This window comes from Nicotiana tabacum, chromosome 3 (assembly GCF_000715075.1).
Source record: "Nicotiana tabacum cultivar K326 chromosome 3, ASM71507v2, whole genome shotgun sequence".
In the NCBI taxonomy this organism is placed as follows: Eukaryota; Viridiplantae; Streptophyta; class Magnoliopsida; order Solanales; family Solanaceae; genus Nicotiana; species Nicotiana tabacum.
In genome coordinates, this window is record NC_134082.1 from 33,645,409 (window position 1) to 33,652,439 (window position 7,031).

General features: G+C 38.8%; 1 long non-coding RNA gene across 1 annotated transcript; it reads right to left on the reverse strand.

The window, feature by feature from the left end:
* Positions 1-2,091: 2,091 nt before the first annotated feature.
* Positions 2,092-5,856, reverse strand: LOC142179412 (uncharacterized). Its single transcript, XR_012707457.1, has 2 exons — positions 4,976-5,856; positions 2,092-2,400 (listed from the first exon to the last, which is right to left on the reverse strand). It is a non-coding gene; the product is annotated as an uncharacterized LOC142179412 (long non-coding RNA).
* Between the last annotated feature and the right edge of the window lie 1,175 nt (positions 5,857-7,031).

Consider the following 7,031-nt stretch of genomic DNA (forward strand, 5'->3'; position numbering starts at 1 on the left):
TTCCATAGGAAATGAACAGATCCAAAATAATACTTAGTACATAAGAAGAATTAGACGTACCTCATGAACAGGACAAAAAGAACCAATGAAGATGCGGTCAAAAACTAATATCAAATTGCTAACTAAGAAAAGCAAAATCTTAAGCTTAACATCATTGAAGTCCCGCATATTTGTCCAAATTTAAAGATCGTTACGTGAATAGATTCAAATCTAAGAAATCAAAGAGCCATTATCCACTTAGGCCGAGAGACGCTAAATTTTAATCTTGTGGTGAAGCTCAATCTAAGCATCCAATTGATTAACCCCATCAAAGCCTCGAACACATAAACTATTCATGTGGATTCTTTCAGTGCCGATCTTCAACTTTTGCAAAGTGGACATAGGGCTAATATTTGCACTGGAGCCATTATCAACCAACACCCTTGTGAAAAATAATTTTCGCATTTCACCGTGATATAAAGAGCTCGATTGTGTTTCGTACATCGTCTGCAAAAGTGGTCCTATTTGCTTCGAAGATCCTGCTAGCAATCTTTTCCAATTGATTCACTGTGATTTTATCAGGAACATGTGCCTCGTTCAGAATCTTCATTATGGCCCTACGGTGTTTATTCGAATGTATCAACAAACACACCAAAGAAATATTAGCTAGAGTATTCCTTAATTTTTCAACAATGGAATAGCCTTGCACTTTCATCTTTTTCAAGAACTCTTCGGCCTCTTCCTCGATAACCGGTTTTCACTGGCATTTGGCTATCCTTGGAGAACTTGTCCATCCTCAATTCTTCGGAGGTAAAACATCCTCCGAAATGAGACGGTCCTCCGATCTCAACAAATTCTTCCTACACTTCTTTTCCCTTGTGTGTCAGTATTGCTCGTTTGTAGTTCTACGGGACATCCTTTGTCTCAACCGCTGGCAACTGAGTCACTAGTTTAATAACAACAGGGGTAATGGGAGACACTTTCACAACTACAACAGGCTTGCTTGTGATCCCTAGTACCACCAACTTTGGCTTTTTCCAACTCGTCCCAACACCGTTCGAACACCCTTTTGCAAACAACACACGTTTTCTAAATACATCATCTTGCTCCACAATTTTAGCGGGTTTTTCAATTTTAACGGGAGGCCCAAAATGAGGAGTGCAAAAGTATGGATTCGAGGTCTTGAAAGTTGGTTTTGTAGCATATTATTGGGCATCGGGAACTTTGAACAAGGTTCCACTAGAAGATAGAGGGATGGTGGCATGTGGAGGAGCTGCAAAAATGAGAGTAGTTAATGACGCACGATATGATGTTGTATTGGCTGGTGGAGCATAAAAAATCTGGGACAAGGTGCCAAGGTAGTTGTGGCAAAGGGGTAAAGCCTGGGACGTGTTGTGGGGAGAAATCAGCAGCAGCGTGAATCTGGGATTGTGATGGTAGTGGGACGGAAGCAGGATTTTCAATGTAGTTAGTGGGGAATGAGGGTAGAGGATGCCCACTAATCCAAGCCTGGTACATCTCTATTATCTAGTGTTTCAACCTTCGGGCCTTTTCTTTCAACTCAAATTCCGATTCTACAATCCCCCCTGACAGATCAACAACACCTATGTCCAATTCCTTACTAGTCATGTTTGTCTTGCTATTTGACCTAGCGTGTATGGATGACTCGCCCAAATACCACAAACTAAGCACCTTCCTGTGATTAATAACAAGGATAACAAGGAGGAGCAAAACAAAGCTAACATGTTAGAGTTATGGCATTTATTAGGTAATAATATCACATTACTTGCAATGAATCTATCATCAATTAACGGTTCTAGAATGAAGTCGAAGGTCGCGAGGTCATATGGCATCATCCCAATTTTTCTCTCCTAGCTTTTTTTTCTCTTTTTTTCTTTTCTAGCACTCCTTGGTTTTTATTTTCTTCCCTCTTTTTTCTAATTATCACTCTTTTCTATCCTCTCATTTCTCACATCCCATAATTTCATCTCTTTTTTTTCTTTTTTCTTTTAAAAAAAATTAAAAAATGATTCGATCGAGCCCTATGTAGGCTGCCTACGTATCATGACGCCGCATGAATCAGACCAAGCATAGTTCAGAAAAGTAATAGATAAATTAAACTAAAAAAATATTTTTTTTTGGATTATTCATTACAACATTTTTTTATTTTCAAATACAAAACAGGAAATATGATAATGAGAGACTCAACTCATCTATACTACGACAAACTCCGACACCAACTAAAAGAATCCTTACTACTGGACAGGACTATAAAGTACAAGACAACATAAAAAGAAATAGACTCAAAACATAAAAAAGATCTCCTTAAGCAACTCCTGGATGCAGAGGTCCTGATTGGATGGTCCCCGGGTGTCTGTCATGCTCAATCTCCGGTAAGTAGATCCACACCTGTATGAAAAACTAAAACCAAATAGAGTTAAAAACTTAGAACACTATGTTAGACAATAACACTCCCTATTGGACACATGCAAGATATGATTGAGGCTATTTTTGTAAAATGGCTTATGTGGCCAAAGTGTGGCTAGAAGTGCAATCTCAACAAAAGACCTTTAAGACATGGAAATATTACTTGTAGAAATGGCCTATGTTGCCAAAAATGGATAAGCATGCAAGTTCAAGGTAATGGATCTTAAACTAAAGAGAACATCTTGTTGTGGACCTAGGACTCTAAGACGTGTTAATTGAACCACTTTTGTGAAAATAGCCCTATTTTGCAAAACAACCGATGTGGCCAAAAACGGCTAGAATGAAAATTCGACAAGGATGAGCCTTAAAGTAAAGAGATGCCTAATTGTGGATTCAAGACTCTCCAAACAACTAAACAAAACACTTTTGAGAAAATAGCCATATTTTGCAAAATAACCGATGTGGCCAAAAGTGGCTAGACATGCAAGATTTGGCTAAGACCCCGCGAAGCCAAGAACCTAAGACTTACTAGGAAGAACGTACCCTATGTGGTCTGCCTACATATCACGCTCCGAAAGATGAATTTTTCATGTTTTTTTGTCTTTTTCTTAACAAAATGTGAAAGAAAATATAATTGCGCCCTACTTGCTTTATTTTCACACTTCACCCTCTTTTCTCACTCATTTACCCTAAACCATCATTGGTCCGTCAAATGACCCTTTTTACCCTTGAAGAATGGAATATGTAGCATATAAGATGCATCAGGATAATCTTTTATTTTTGGGTACACTTGTCCTATACGGACCCAACCCCTGTGTTGAGTTCCCTAAGTCGAATGCACGTGATGCAAACAAATGTTCCTACTAGGGATTCGACATGAGGTTATGTTATTCTAGGTTTAAACCTGGGGTTGTGTTCTAGACCTGGCTTACCCGAGCGGACAGCTCGAGCCAAGATGGGGGCAACGTACCGGGAGAACAAAAGTCTACCGGGCCTTGTTGCTGGCCTAAACTCGCTCAATTGGTGTAACTTCTAACAGAAAAGTGGGTCACGCGAACGTGTGCACCATTTTTTAGAAGACTCAGATGGGAAGTGTAAAAAGATAGTTTAATACAATTCAAATAATATCAGAGCAGTAAAATAAGCGGCAATTAGTACATTAGGAAAACAAATACAGTAATATGAACAATAAATAAAGCCAAATAAAGATCACAAAATAAGCTCGAATTCTTGAACCCTGAACCAGAAGATCTGGGTTCTTGTCCCCCGCAGAGTCGCCAGAGCTATCACACCTCCTTCTTCTACCCCGAATAAGAGTATAAGAGAGTTTTTTTCCAATTTAAGTGGCAATCGAAACGGGATTATTTATTCAAATTCAAAATCGCCACTTGGGATAATTTATGGTGTCCCAAGTCACGGGTTTAAAATCCCGAATTGAGGAAGTTGGCTCTTATTTATGGTCTGCGAACACAGAAATCTGGGTAAGGAATTCTGTTAACCCGGGAGTAGGTGTTAGGCATTCCCAAGTTCCGTGGTTTTAGCACGGTCGTTGTAATCATACCTGGCTTGATTAAATTGTCTAATTACTTATTTTAGAACCTATGTGCGTCCACCTATTTTAATTAGGATATTATCTTAAAATAGGTCACGCGTCAAAAATCATGTCACGCGTACGTGTCCACAATTAATAACGCTTTATTATTGTTATTATTAAGAAAGTTTAGTTGAAGTTGCGCGAACGTATACTCCGATTTTGTTTTTAAAATCGCGATTATGTGACGTGAACGTGTACACAATCACGATGATATATTAAATTGCTCCTCATTTTAGTTCATTTTTTGACTTTGGAATTAATTTATGGTACATGTAGTACGAAATTTCATGTGAGGCTGAGAATACAGTTCCATGATGCATCCATTTTGGTCCTTCAGGACATAATTCATGAGAAATACATTTTGGCTTTAGACGAGCATAAGAACTGAAACAAACAATTACAAAACAAACAGAGTACGCCCGTAATCACACATCATTTATATGTAGCATAATCGAGATAAACCGTTCAAACTTAAAAATGAAGTTCCATAGGAAATGACCATATCCAAAATAGTACTTAGTACATAACAAGAATTAGACGTACCTCATGAACATGGCAAAAAGAACCAAAGAAGATGCGGTCAAAAACTGATATTAAATTACTAACTAAGAAAAGCAAAATCTTAAGCTTAACATCACGGAAGTCCCGCATATTTGTCAAAATTTAAAGATCGTTATGTGAATAGATTCAAATCTAAGAAATCAAAAAGCCATTATCCACTTAGGCTGAGAGACGCTAAATTTTAATATTGTGGTGAAGCTCAATTCATGCATCCAATTGATTAACCCCAAGTTAACAATTAACAGAGATTATCCCAAAGCCTTTATGCTAGTCGAGATTAATGTCATAGGAAAATAGGTCATCATTAACAAAACCTCATAATGGGAATAAAGCCATTAACTAAATAGCAAAACCTCAAAGCAACACCAAGAAAAGAAAATAATGGGTTCATAAGTCAGAGGGATAAGAGAGAACCTCAGCTATTTGAATCTGAAAATGAGCTTTCAATTGATATTTAAAATGATTAGAAAAGGTACAAATGAATCTGGATATGCAAATTCTAGCAGCGATCCAATCCCAAAACATCAAGACGAGATGTACTCCAACCGGAACGACGAACTTGGACCTCAGACGGTGAATTAAATCAACTTCGGACAAACTCTATCTTTGAGACCAAAATCAAGAGAATAAACTGGAATTTTAGCTCGTTTTTGGTTGTTCAGAAGCAGGGTTCGCTGGTTGGTGTGTTCGGCGGATTTGAGAGTGGTCACCGGGTTCTGCTCCCTTGTGTGTGTGCTGCAGCTTTTTGGTTATGGGTGTGTAGAAGATAGGAACAGCCGGTATATTTTGGGTGTTGAAAATGATCAAAAATGGCTAAAGATGGAGGAGGGTATGAGCAATGGTTCTTGGTTGAGAGGATCGATGGCTGTGAGTTCTGGCTTCTGGCGAACTCTGGTGAGAATGGGGAGAAGAAGAAGAGGCGACGGGGGCTCGTCAGGGGTGTGGTGGAGTTGATGATGCAACACATGTGTCTATTTTCCAAAATCAGAAACGATTGTTATCCTAAATCTAGGGTTCCACCATTTTTTGTGTTTTTAGGTCTTTTGGTTGTCAACAAAAACAGGAGAAACGGCTGTGGGGTGTTGTTTTCTGGTTAAGAAAAAGCCATGGAAAAAGGCTGCTTCTTCTCTGAAGAAGAAGATGAGTCGATAGGGGGTGGGGTTCTTGTTATTAGGTCTCTGCGACTGGTTTGTCCAAGTAGGAATTTCTAGGTACTTTTTTTGTTTTTTTGTGTGCTGATGGCTTATGTTCTAGGTCTAGGTTGTGTCTAAAATGTGTACATGAAGAAGAAGGTAGGGTTAGGGTATAAAGGTCATAAAATCTGATGGGTCTAAGGGTATTGGGCTTGGGATTATGGGCTAAGATGGCTTTTGGGGTTTTGGATTGAGTCTATGTATTATTGGATTAAAATTAAGCTAAAATTAAAATTCATAAACTATAGACCCGAATCCAATTCTTCTTGTACAATAGTATAAAGAACCTATAAAATGTAAAATCACTCCTAATTAATTAAAATAAACTATTAAAGATAAATTTAAAATGAAACTATATTTGGTATTTTTTTCAAGATTAAAAATGACTACAAAACATTAATGAGACAAATTTTTGTAATTTTTATTTTTTGTGACAAAATAAAGTAAAAGAATCAAAACTTGTTGAAATAACTATATTAGGCCTAAACTAAATATTTAAATGCTAAAATATGTAAATCTTGGGGAGGCTCAAAAATTACATGTCTACAATGTCTCCTTCGATGAAATGAAACTTGACATTTTGGGTTGTGCCAGCCACGTTGACCGGGAGGGTGATTTATCCTTTCGTTATTTCGCTTGCCATGCTGAATCCGTTAAGGACTCGAGAGGCGGGAACAATTTGGCCGAGAAGTCCGAGCTGCTCCACCACCCTCGACCTGATAATGTTGGCCGAGCTACCTGGATCCACAAGCACACACTTAATTTGAAAAGTATTTACAAGAAAAGAAATTACCTATGCCTCGTTGCGAGGCCGAGATAGAGCCTCGATGTCTTCGTCGCTGAAAGTGAGGGCGACCTCGGGTATGTAACCTCGAGTTCGCTTTTCCCTAGTGATGGTTATTTTTGTTCTCCTGACCATGGTTCTTGTGGAGCATCGATGCCTCCAAAGATCATGTGGATGACATGTTGTGGCTCATCTATTTCATTTTTCTTGACTGCCTCCCTTTCCCGGAACTGATTTTTGGCTCGGTCGCTGAGGAATTCTCGGAGGGGACCTTTTCTGTGTAGTCGGGCTACTTATTCTCAGAGTTGTCGGCAATCGTCGGTCCTGTGACCGTGTGTGCCGTGAAATTCACACACTAAGTTATGGTTCATTTGCGAAGGATCTGATTGTGCAGGTCTTGGCCACCTGGTGTCTCTGATTTTACTGATGGCGAATACGATGTCTGAGATGTCGACGTTGATATTGTATTCTGACAAGTGGGGTTCCTCCGTCG